At 42.8% G+C, this 13,071-nt stretch overlaps 1 protein-coding gene across 6 annotated transcripts in view; it reads right to left on the reverse strand.

Moving 5' to 3' along the window:
- Nucleotides 1-12,433, reverse strand: part of cacna1ia (calcium voltage-gated channel subunit alpha1 Ia) — a 163,182-nt gene extending 150,749 nt beyond the window's left edge. For 4 of the 6 annotated variants that reach the window (XM_086186136.1, XM_086186134.1, XM_086186133.1 and 1 more), the window contains exon 1: nucleotides 11,677-12,433. The gene's annotated coding sequence lies outside the window, so the exon portion shown is untranslated. Of the gene's footprint in view, nucleotides 1-4,976; nucleotides 5,191-11,676 lie in introns of those variants that run through there. The other 2 variants (XM_086186132.1, XM_086186131.1) reach the window with 2 other exon arrangements.
- Nucleotides 12,434-13,071: the final 638 nt, after the last annotated feature.

Here is a 13,071-nt window from a genome sequence, read left to right on the forward strand (position 1 = left end):
AGAATATTTAAAGGACAATTCCAGTGTTCCATATTCATGTAACAGAGATTACAGGCAACTCTTCTCTTGTTTTAGCCTCAGACGGGTTATTTTAAGTGTCTGGCAAACCTGAGGGGAGGATCCCTACAGAGATAGAAGTCTCAGTCTGCAATCCCATGAGAGTTGAGGTGTTCCTAAGGTCAAAAATGTATTCATTTGACTTTTTTCCTTGTTTCCCCATTTGGTCTGGGGTTTTTTGGGGTAGTATTCTGTGACCATTTGGTCACATTAAGGCAACAAAACTATCTAGTTAGGGGTAGCAAAGCATCGTGGTCTGCCTTCAAATAGAACCATTTCAAAATATCCTTGTGAACATGTTTCACAGCATCACATTACAAAACAGCAGAATTTGAAAAAAATATTCATACAATTATGTGAGGTTTTTTTTCCTTTTGTTTTGTTTTTTTGTTATTGCTGCTTTGCCCTCATGGAAAAAGAGTAAATGTACAACCTGAGCTCTGACAAAGCAAATCTGACCAGCTGGTTTCTTTAACATTTCCAAAGGTCACATAAACAGTTCAGTGGATTTATATGAATACAACTATTATGATACAACACGATACGATCGGTTACAGTATGATGTGGTAAGGTATGATACGGTACGATACGATACATTTTATTGTCCCAGTAGGGAAAAATTGCCAAGGGCTCAAATATTGTGCCCATAAATCCTTGCACGTTTAATAAAGAAAAGTAAATACACACAGGAAACTGTGACACCATCTCTGCAGCCTGAAGCAGCATCGTTTCAAAGCTTGATAGGAGGTGGGAACAAATGACTTCTTAAAACGCTTAAGTTCACAGTAAGGAACTCGGTATCATCTGCCAGAGGGCAGGAGCTCATATTCCGCATGGAGGATATGTGATGGGTCAGTCATTACCCTCTGAGCTTAATTACGTTATTAATTATGACTTATGTTAATATGTGCGTGAAGGCTTTCTATTCGAGAGTCTGTGAGGCAGTTAGGCTGCATCAGTAATTGTAGCAGGACAACAATGTGAATGTAAGAGTGAGAAAAAGCTTTATTGTCATTTAAGGGATTAAAGACAAACAATGGTTCCACACATTTCTGAAGTCTGGCAGCAAAATGATGCGGGACACTTGGACGAGCTTCGGGGAAGTTGTGTCTTGCTATCTTGTACTACACCCGGATGAAAACGATGTCACCTTGCAGGACACGGTGCCAGAGGGAGAGGAAGTTCTCGCCTAAAGCACCATTAATACAAGATGATGGGACAGGAAAAGAGACGGAAAAGAGTTGACGGGGTCATTGAAGAGTGAGCGTGAAGATGAGGTGAGCAACATGGAGAGAATAAATGGCTGCCAGCCAACTTGGCTTTGTGCTGCCACTCTCTTATGCAGTATGTCCTCTCAGATGAACACACACTGCGTATGTATGTGTGTGTCTGCCTGTGTGTTTGTCCTCTGATTGTCCTCTAATATGTTTCCATCACTTCAGAGGACATTTCTCTCTGGAGAGTCACCTAACCTAACCACTAAAGGCCAAATACCAATCTGAACCTAAACTCACTGGAACCTTACAACAAATCCACACCTGATAATTAAATCAACTGTGTTTATGTCCCTCGGAATATTTATGATCCAACATCATGACGGATGTCCGCCACACACACACACACACACACACACACACACACACACACACCCCTCTTGGCAGCAGTCTGTGTTAATTCCATTAATTCACAAGCCAACTGAATGCTAGAGATACAGAGGAAACGGTGTGTAACTTTACCCATAAATCATCACAAATTATAGATTCAGACGTGATGTTAAAACATTCTCATTTCACTGTCAAATATAATATTCTGCAAGTCCATCATACAAATTCCTCTCTGATTAGAAACGCGCCCCCATTTTAATGAACTATTTGTGGAACGGGAATGTGTGGAATTGCTGGCATTTACACCCGACCTGTTTCTCTTTGAGGATTGATGTAACCTGGTTAGGAGATGACTCAGGCATTTATTAATTTTTCATTCAAAATAAATTACTTCCTCTTTATGGCAACCTTTTCAACCAAAGTCACGGTGTTTGCTTTGGTTTCTGCTTCTTGGATCTGTTACTGTTGGGGAAAGAAAAAACAGATATAGAATAAACAGAGCAGTATTTTTACTTTATCTGTATGGCATTTATGACTTGTACTGTTTTCAGTTCTATCTTTCTTGTGTGTTTTGTTTTTCCTCTGCTCTTTTTAGCTGCCTTGGGACTACAAATGGAAATGAGCATTCTTGTTAACGCCTGCATGTTTACATCTTCCATTTTATACTGATGTTCATTAATGCGGCCTGTCTGTATCGAAGAAACTAATTAATAAACTTTTACTCGGTCTCAACAGCTCGAGACTCTCAGTAATTTGAGGGTTCTGTCCATCCAGTATGGGACGGTTATTGCTAAGGAAATGTCTGGAACAAAGAGATGTCTCCTACTTTTAAAGCCTGGCTCATGAACTTCTCAAGCAGTTTGTATACGGAGAAAATTCAATTTGAGATATCAGGGAAATCAAATAAATTCCATTAAGATATGGCAACCGTTTTTTTTTTTTATCACATCACACAGCGCAGAGGACCCTCATGAGGCCTCAGGGTTCTGATTGTGTTTGAATACTTATTTCTTTATGATTTATTAAGTGTAATGTGTCTACTGTTATACAGTACAGATTTTGCCTTTTTTCTTTCTTTTCCTAACCTGCCTTGGGGGAGAGGGGTGGGAAGAAAAGGGTAATTGTTCAGGTTGTTATGTACCCTAATGTTCTGTTTAGTACATCTGAAAAGGAACACAAAGTATTTTAGAAAAAACTTTTACTGGACACTGTGCACCTGTTTGGTTTGTATCCTACAGTTGTACTCTGGCGAACCCTGGTGCTTGACATCATACCACTGAACTTTGTCCATGTTTAGTCGCCATTTCAATAATTTACTCGTAACTTTCAACAGAAACGGAGGACTATGTACCAAAGATGTACCTACACCTTGTGAATATGGCTGTTAAAATTCTATGATGTCACGAGTGTGAGCACCGACTGTAGGAGACAGGAAATGATCTCGTCCCCCCACACACACACACACACACAACTGAAAACTCTCCTGATTTCTATTTAATGACTGTTGTCATCATCCGCATTTTTTCTCTTGCAAAACAAGCATCTCTCAACTCTCACTGAAGAGCTGAACTCTGCAGACAAGACAAGTCATGAATAATCACATAATTCTATACACACACACACACACACACACACACACACTCAAAACATATATTTAATTAATGTTCGACTCATCAAAAATCATGAACCATCCCTAACAGTTTGTCAAAGGAAACCTGAATTATCGTTGTCACATGAGAAGCCATACAAGGCAATGAGTTGCTCAGTTTGTGGCAAAAATTAAATAATTCAAATGTTTTTTCACAACATCTTATACCATTATATCAATTGTCTGCACCAAACTACAGAGCGTAGTACTGATGAGAGTACCAGAAAGTGTCTGTATCAATAGGCAGTATTAACATCTGTATTAATACTATCGGACGATATCATCCCCATTGCAATTTCACTGAATTCCCCACACAGAGAATACGCTGCCATTATGTTGCGATATAATAAAAACTTTACTTATGAATGTTAAATTAAAATGTTCCTGTCATTTCACGTGTTGAAAGCTGCTTCATTTGCTGTTCAGTCAAAGTTGTTTACAGAAAACCCTCAATACAATGGATGTTTTTTTCTTTCACCCAAAAAAGAAAAAAGAAAAAACCCTGACTTGCACCTCAACATTCAGTATCTCATAATACAAAAGTGATTCAGGTTGTAAGAGCTATTATTTTGTGGACAGTCATTTATCGTTCTAAAAAAACTACTGTAATTTGTGACAATTTTTGCTGTCAATCATTTTGTAACAAGAAGATTTTTTTTCCCGAAGCCAGGTAAGAAGTTTTTTTCCCATTCCATTTCTTGGGGGAAAAAAAAAGCCCAATTGCCTAATGATGATATGCCTGGAAAAATCTGAAAGCTTCAAGTATTATATCTCAGTGTGTCCGTCACCGGCGCTAAACGGTGTATTAATCATGAAATCAACCGTGGGGAGAGACCTTAATACTAAAAGAGGTGCCTCTCCAAAAGGTCACCGATCTTCATGGGGGGGCGCCGTTTGCTCACACTGAGCAGTGAGCAGACTGAAGGTGAACAGTGGGATGTGGTGTCCGTCAAAATGACTTAATGACGCTAGAGCAGGCATGAGACGGGCTTCCTTTCTGGTGTCTGCCCTGACAGGTGACAAAACAGCAGTGGAGCAGGCGTCTCAGGGGACCACATACGTGTCTGTTTGCATCAGGGTGAGCAGGACTGAAGGAGTAGGAGAGAGTCCCTGACAGACGGACTTCCTTTCAATACAGATATCACATAATACACAGCTGTCTGTATGAGGGGAGCACAGGACAGAATGACGATGTTGTGAGAAAATCAGTGGAAGGAGGAAATTTCTAGTTCAGTAGTCTTTTTTTTTTTTGTCAAAACAGTACTTTGAAGAGTTCACCTGTCACCCATCCCATGACTAAAGTGTTTATTGAAACAATCAGACAAGTTTCTAAGACAGTTTTTTTTTTAAACCAATATTCTTAATATAAGCTGGTGAGGTGGAGCAGAGATGGGTGTAAAGGAGTTTATTAGCGTTGACGCGGCAAGTCCCATCACCTGGCTGCGAACTCGCGTCCTCACACACACACCAAGTAAATGCAACCACCAACCAATGCTAAAGCAACCAATGCTAAATCGTTCCCTGCACACAATAACGTCAATAATAATGTCCCAATAACGGTAGCTGTGTTTCGAGTCCAGCAACACGTTGCGACTCGAAACACAGCGAATACACCTCTTTCGTGTCTGTTGCAGTTTCATTTAACAACGGGATAAAGATGTACTCACAGGGAAAAGCTCGCAATTGTTGACCGCTGCGCCATTTTCAGTCCGGCCCGTAGAAGTTGTATCCCTCTCTGAAGCTCTACAATCCAGCCTGAGACTCCAGTGACTTTAAGGACACTTTACACAATAATACGACATGCTAGTGAATGTCTTTAGTGACTTTCAATCCATTTTTTGGCGCTGGAAACGAGCCAGTTACACTCCTCCGGAAGCAGTTGACGCCGCCATTTTTATCACATGACACTGACCGCTCAGCTGTTACAGGAAGTAGATTTAAGTACGAGTGGCTGTTTGTGTTGGTAATAATTTGTGTGATTTCACAAACAGAAATACTTTACCGATGTATGAAAATACTCTCAAATGGCACAAATCCATCATCTCCATGTTTTTAGGAATAAATGAGGCCTTAAGTTACACATTCCCATTTGCAGCACTTATGGCAGCTATTTTTGGTAAAACTAATGTAACCCGTAATTTATTACTTTACAGTGAAAGTAATGTTGCAGTGTCACTTTATTACTTTTAGATGAAATAACTCAGGGTTTCACTTTGGAACATTTTGGAAGTAACTGGCCTGGCATTGTTTAACTGAGACTGGGGATAAAAGAAAGGTTTTTATGGGTTATATTAGAAAAGTCCAACATCAATCTTGATTTTATATGATAGATTAAGTGAATTATTTTGCACCACTAACTTTAGATGTTTGTTCCGCAGTTTGAAAAGATTTCTTTGAGACTGAGGAAGATTTGAAAACGAATTAAAAAAAAGAAGGCTAAAAGTCACCCGACGTTCACCACAGACACAAAGGGAAGAGAAACCTCTGCCGCAGGTTGGTTATGGCATCCTTGCTTCTTGTTACCCTGGTAACCTTCCAGCATAGGGTGAAAAGTTTGTGATACTTTTTGCGAGCTGACAAAAAACAATTTATGTTTCTGTTGAATTAAAATACATTTTATTCATGAGCGTGTGTTTTTATCCGGTGGAGCTGCGTGCCATTTAGTAAAACTGTAAAGTAGCCTTCTTGAAGTTTACTGTATATATACATGAACACATCGGGCATCTCTTCAGACACCCTTTCCCACATATCATTTTCTAAATGTATCTATAGTAGAGTAACACGGTGATCTTCTCCTCCATTTTTGAACTGAACCTCGTTGGATCATTCGTCACGCTGCCTCCGCTCCCACCCTGTTCTCACCTTTTAGCTTCTCTTAACATTTCCGTCAAATAATCCTCTAGATTATTTTTGCCAGCTGCTTCTCGCGTTGCTGTAAATCACCAGCTCTCACTGACAGCGAATGTCAGCAGCTCCCTTTGTCTCCCTCCTGTCTCTCTCCTTCTCTCTCCGTGTGAACGTATGGGGGAACGGCTTCAGGGTAGATGATCGTTAATGTTGAGAGCAGGTTTGAAGGCTGATGTTTCTTTAGACAAAACAATGTGCCGAGGTGCCTTGCGGGGGCATTGCTGTCCAAATTCAACACCTGTGAGGGCATAGCATGCTCTCCCTCGTACACACTCCCTTGAGCTGAGTGTTTGAGGAGGTATGCCCTTCCTACATCAGTAGAAATAAATCTAATGCCATGCGATACAATATTCCTACAAAAATCCTACCTTCCTGATGCTCAGTTTGACCAAAATGCTCAAGAGAAGTGATCATTTTTTTATGGTCATTTTGCAGGAGATCACAATTCAACTGACGAACGATGATGATGTTGAAAACTACGACTTTATACAATGTGAGATTTCATCTATGAAACAGGAAATTTTGAAAATTCTGCACCTTTGAATGTTTGGTTTTCTGATGAGTAAATTCATCAACACAGTTTTGTTAAAGAAATTTTTAAAAAATATGGGTAGGTGGGCGGCACGGTGGTGCAGTGGTCAGCACTGTCACCTCACAGCAAGAAGGTTCCAGGTTCGAGCCCCGGCTCCATCACAGGATCTTTCTGTGTGGAGTCTTCATGTTCTCTCTGTTCCTGTGTGGGTTCTCTCTGGTACTCCAGCTTCCTCCCACAGTCCAAAGACATCAAGAGAGGACGAGGCTGATTGATACTCTAAACTGACTGTAGGTGTGACTGTGAGTGTGAATGGTTGTCTGTCTCTGTGTTGGTCCTGAGATGGACTGGTGACCTGTCCAGGGTGAATCTCGCCCATAGCTGCTGGGATAGGCTCCAGCCCCCCCGCGAGCCTTGACTGGATAAGTGGAAGAAAATGGATGGATGGATGGATGGATGGATGGATGGATGGATGGATGGATGGATGGATGGATCAGGATTTAAATACTTTATGACTTTAAGTACTTCACCCAAAAAGTGCCTTCCAAATACTCATAGGGTTTGTTGCTCACTTGTTTACTTCAGAATGCAGAGAGCCACTTATATTTAGCTTGAAGCTAATGACAACTGATGGCTAACAGCATCAAAACCGCCAAAAAATGCGTCTGCTATAACCAACATCATTTTATCCAGCCATTTGCTGAGTAATCCACACTTAGATTTGACATGTGACGAGTACTCTATTCACACGATGACGTGAGATGTCAACAGAAACATGGGAAAAACTTTGACCTTCACATTTTCACCGTAGCATGTTTGTCAACCCGCAACTATCACCTGTCAAGAATTCAAAAGGCAGCACACAATACACCTCCTGTTAAATACAAGAACAGCGATAAATCCACACCCTCACATGCTGTGCAGCATACAATCATCTATAATTAAGATGTTGTGTGACGGGGAACACGCTGTGGCTCGGGAACAGAGATTAACCTGAGACATGTGTGTGTGTGTGTGTGTGTGTGTGTGTGCGTGTGTGTGTGTGTGTGTTTGTTTGTGTGCGTGTGCATGCATGCGCACAGTATGCATTGTTGCACCTGAGCTCACTGCAGCGAAAGCACCTGGATAAAGCAACAGTGTGAGGACACAACACATGCAGGTAGAAACAAACGCAAAAAAAAGAGAAATCAACATGAAACTGAGATGCTGAACAAATACACTCTTTCATCTTCCGGTTCAAGGTGTAAAAACCAAACTCGTGATACCTTTCATCAATATTTCTCCAGTGCCTTTACAATCAGGTTCAACAGGAAGACACATTTCAGCTAAATAAAACTGTAAACATCAGCTAATTGTAGCCACCCTGAACCACGGGGTTATTTCAGCCACCTTCAACTTTATATATATATATATATAGGTCTTAGTGGACAAAAGAAGCAACCATCTATTCTCCTCACCCACTGTTGTCAAAGAAAAGTAGATAAGTAGAAAGAACCAGAGCCACGACAATGAGTGCTTTTCATCAAACGATGATGCTAAGAGGTGTTTCCTTCAGGTTCCCTGAGAGTCCGACGCCTGTCTGAAATAGTAGATGTTGATGTCAGTCTTTGTGCTGTAGGAGGGAAGTCACATGTGCACTTTACACAAACATGACAGGTGTTGGCACTCTCTTTTGGACTGTTACACGACTGTTGCTGAGTTATCGTCAGACCCACTTTCTCTCAGAAGGTGGCTACCCTCGCCTTTACACATCCACCATGTTTCTTTTGGCTCTCTCTAATGTGAGGTTTGTAATGGCAGAAAAACAGAATTTTCCAGCCTTGTAAAATTCTTCTGGCATGTCTTCGTAAACAGCTTTGTCATTTCTATCATATAAGATTCCTTTGTCATTTATACACAGAGGAAATTGACCTGTTTGCACTATGTTTTCTTTGAGCTACCAAAGTATCATGCATACTCACGCGCATGCATGCATGCATGCACACACACACACACACACACACACACACACACACACACACACACACACACACACACACACACACACACACATACACATTTGGTCACAATCAAGCTCAATGTGACACAATAGCAGACCCTGTGGGTGAATAGGCATGAGTCCACAGCTTTGCCTGCTGCTGTTGGCTTTCACACAGTGACTCAGAGGAGAGAGAGAGAGAGAGAGAGAGAGAGAGAGAGAGCAAGGATCAAATGCCTAATCTTGATTTGTATTTTTTTTTCCCTTTGGTCACTTGGGGGCAGGGGGAACAAGCTGTTAAGGTTTCTTTTACATACACGCAGCAACAGCTAAAACAGCATAATGCGATATTTCAAACCGCGTAGCTCATTAGTTCAGTTTTTGTTTTTTGTTTTCCCTCCCTATATTTGCTCCTGTTGGAAATGTGCAACTCTTTAGCAGTGAAATGCAACTGTGTCTGCCAGCTCTTCGATTCCTGTGCTGTGTTTTCCTCCTGAGCAGGTGCTGTACTGTGGGATTGTGGAGGTTCTTCTATGAAAACAGCTGCCTGCTGAGTGAAAGCAGTGGCTGGAGAGCCACAGGATGAGCCAGGGCTCACTAGAGCCAGTAGAGAGGAGCTGCAGGTTCATCTCCTCTACTATCTTAATAGTCTTTTTTATTGGTTCTTTATCTATTATTGCCACTTTCAATGTGATTGCAATTCTCTTCAAGCATATTTCTTGATCGAGCTCCATGCTGTATGACAGTTTCTCTTATTTTCCATGTTCCTCTCCAGCTATTCATCTCTGTGTCTATAACTCTGCGCCCGCAATACTTTTCTGTCCTTCAGTGGAGAATAGAGAAGCTCTTCTCTGATCTTTCTCTCTCAATCTGTCTGGCCTTCACAGGAACCTCTCCAGGCGCAGTCATGTGGCCGACCCTCACCACACACTTGTCAAACAGAAATCTGTGGTTTTCACCTAATTGAATAATACCACCATTCACAGCAGCCTCCACTCTCGTCTGCCTCCCCGTCCCCCAATCTGTGGTCCATCCGTCTCATTCCTTCCACCTCCCTTATCCTCTGTCTCCCCTGACACACACACACACACACACACACACACACACACACACACACACACACACACACACACACACACACACACACACACACTTTTCCTCTCTATTTGTGCCACCACCCCCGGTTACTTTCAGGCCATTGTAAGCTGCCAGGACATGAAGACTCTCTCTCTCTCCCTCCTATGCTGAAACACAATACTGGATCTCACACAAGCCAGACCAGTTGTAGTCCATGCACGTATGTGTGTGTGTGTGTGTGTGTGTGTGTGTGTGTGTGTGTGTGTGTGTGTGTGTGTGTGTGTGTGTGTGTGTGTGTGTGTGTGTCCGTCTGATAGGTGTCCAAAGAGCAGCTGGAGCATTTCAGAGGTGCTTGTGTGATGGTTAGAGTTCAGGTTAGGGTCCTCAGAAGGATAGGAATGACCATTAATAATATACTGTTTATGTGCTGTCTTGAGTTTTTTTGTAAGCGCCTGTCTTATAAGAATGGGTTAACACTGACACATAATTCTGCTATGCTACTAACTCTGCATTGTCTCAATTCAATAAAAACTCTCCTCAAAGAGTGCTTGTGTTCACCCTTGTAGAATATGCAAGCGCCTTCAGTCACCTTCGGTCTTTGAAGCATCGTTTATCGTTCAGTGCGATGTTTGCTCTTCGACCAACAGCACTGAATCTGCTTACTTACTGCTTCTGGGCCCAAAAGATGATGACCCTACTGAAGGAGGTAAGGCAACTGACCCTTGATCCTGGTAACCAACAGTGTTACCCATACATACCAAATTATGTCACCCCATAGACACATAAAAGCATGAAGGCATCAGTCAACATGAGGCGCACTCTCCCGCAGGAGCTGATCGCCTCTAACCAGCAGCCCGAGGTGAGACGCCATTGCAACATCAATAGAGAGGAAGATGGAAGGGGGAGGAGGGTGTGTGTTGGGGGGGGGGGGGCGGCAGTAGATATGAATGATTTCCTTATTGATGTTTGCTTCTGAGGGTCATAGTTCACTTAAAATAATTGCTAGTAGCCTCTCGCCATGCAGCTCCGGGGCGTTTCATTATTGTTGGGCCTCAGGAGTGACCTCCACATTAGCGGTAATTCTGCTATCGCCAGCATGAACAATACATTCATTTTGGGTTGGCAGGCTGGAGGTCCTTTTCAACTGGGAGTGACACCAGTGCAATACATGTGTGTGTGTGTGTGTGTGTGTGTGTGTGTGTGTGTGTGTGTGTGTGTGTGTGTGTGCGTGCGTGCGTGCGTGTGTGTGTGTGTGTGTGTGTGTGTGTGTGTGTGTGTGATCCAATCATCAGATCCAACGTTTGTTGGTGGCAGCCTTATGAGGAGCCCCCTACGAGGGGCGCAACAGCAGGGTGACATGACATTTCTCAACAAAAATTGAAAAAGAGAAAAAAGACGAGTAGCGAGAGCTGTGGTTCAACGTTGCTCTCACGTGATCAGATACAAGGATGTTGGTGCAGGATCTTCTGAGAGATGAGAGGAGGAGAGAAAACCCCGGTGAGCTCAGTCTGTCTGATCAGATGTTTGCAACATTGCCTTGTTTTCTTCAAAATAAATGAATAAATAAAGGCGAGATAAAGGGTGCGGGGTCAGTGCACGTCAGCGTTGACACCTGGCTGCATCAGGTTGTGGAGTTCTTCTTCATTTATCTAGGTGACATAACTGGAGAGGCCCTCAACAACTTTGTGTGCGTCAGTGCGTCAGTTCAGCACCATGGACAGCGCCGAAAATGACAGCTTCTTATTAAAGGGAGACAAAATAAATACCAATGGAGAAAAATGACACGATTCCTCTAATTTCAGCGCTTTTACATCTGATATCAGTACACTAACAAATGCTCTAAACAGTAGAGACGGAAATTGACCAAACTTACCTTGACTGACATTAAAAAAAAGGTGTGTCCCGGATTCACTGAGCAAACCAGCAGAGGATTCGCTTTTTTCCAGACACCTTGTCGGTGAACACCATGGAGAATCAGTATCCACTGGACACGAACGGAAGCGGTGCTCCAGAAGGCATCTCGGCGACAACAATAATAACAACAACAACCACCAAAAAAGAAAGAAAAGAAGAAGAAGAAGAAGAAGGGGGGAAAAAAACGGCGAGAACCTTCGTTGCGATGCTGCAGTGCAAAGCTCGGATCCCCGGTGGAAAATTGGGCTGTGCGTTGCAGCCTTGGCGACTGTGCGGTGCGCACTGGTCTCCACTGGACTTACATTTCCATAGAAAACCAAGAAGAAAATCAAAGCCGAAACGGTAATTCTCACAGTGTTTCCCACCAGTTAAGTTTGATCAGCTGCTCCGAATGGATCATTCCCAGACAGCAGAAAAACAAAACGCCACAGACAATCAATATTTGGAGTTCCACTTGAAGCTGTAGAAGCTGAGGAATTTGGGCACTTTTTTACGTTGAAATCTCACATCATCACGTTGACTGAACACACTCTCTCTCTCTCTCTCTCACACACACACACACTCACACACACAAAAGATTCCACGAAGCAAGAGAGAAATATTAGTCCGACCTCATCTTCTTCTCTGACTTATTTCCACAGGAAAATCCCAGAATCTCACATGTTCTCACTGCTCCGCGTGTACTTGCAACAGTTAATCACCTGCAGGCTGAGAGAGTAGAGATGCTTCACTTCATCATGCGTCCAGTCCTCCTCCTCCTCCTCCTCCACCTCCTCCTTTTCCTCCTCTTCAGTGGAAAGCTGCGTGATGAGGGACTCTTCCAACAGCCAAAATATCAGACGAGGGAACTGCTTCGGACTATATAGAATAAAAATATCTTTCAAATATTTCCAACTGGAAACGATCGAGCTGTGAAAGTCCGTGGGCTTATTAATTTGTCTCCGCGGCGGAGCGGCAAGACCTCCTCTGGCTGAATTCTCAGTGAAGATATCTGTCAGAGTGTGAGGAGTGTGTGCGTGCGTGCGCGTGTGCGTGCGTGAAGGGGGGGGTGTAGAATGAAATGAAGACCAACACAACGCTGATGGGGGGGGGGGGGGGTTAATGATCCTGCTTATACAAGGAAATCACTGACTTGTGGTAATAAATTACTTCTTCAAATTGAATAGAAGTGAAATGACAATTGCACGCTCGCGAGTGTTTCCGTGGCGTGTGTGTGTGTGTGTGTGTGTGTGTGTATGGCTGATTTAATATTTGATGAGGCATGTTTATATCCTTATAACTGTAGTTCACACCAGCATGCGAGATATCAGACACACACGCGCGCGCGCACACACACACACACACACACACACAC

Source organism: Aulostomus chinensis, chromosome 18 (assembly GCF_037954235.1).
Source record: "Aulostomus chinensis isolate RoL2024-O1b breed Wild chromosome 18, RoL_Achi_v1.0, whole genome shotgun sequence".
Lineage (NCBI taxonomy): Eukaryota > Metazoa > Chordata > Actinopteri > Syngnathiformes > Aulostomidae > Aulostomus > Aulostomus chinensis.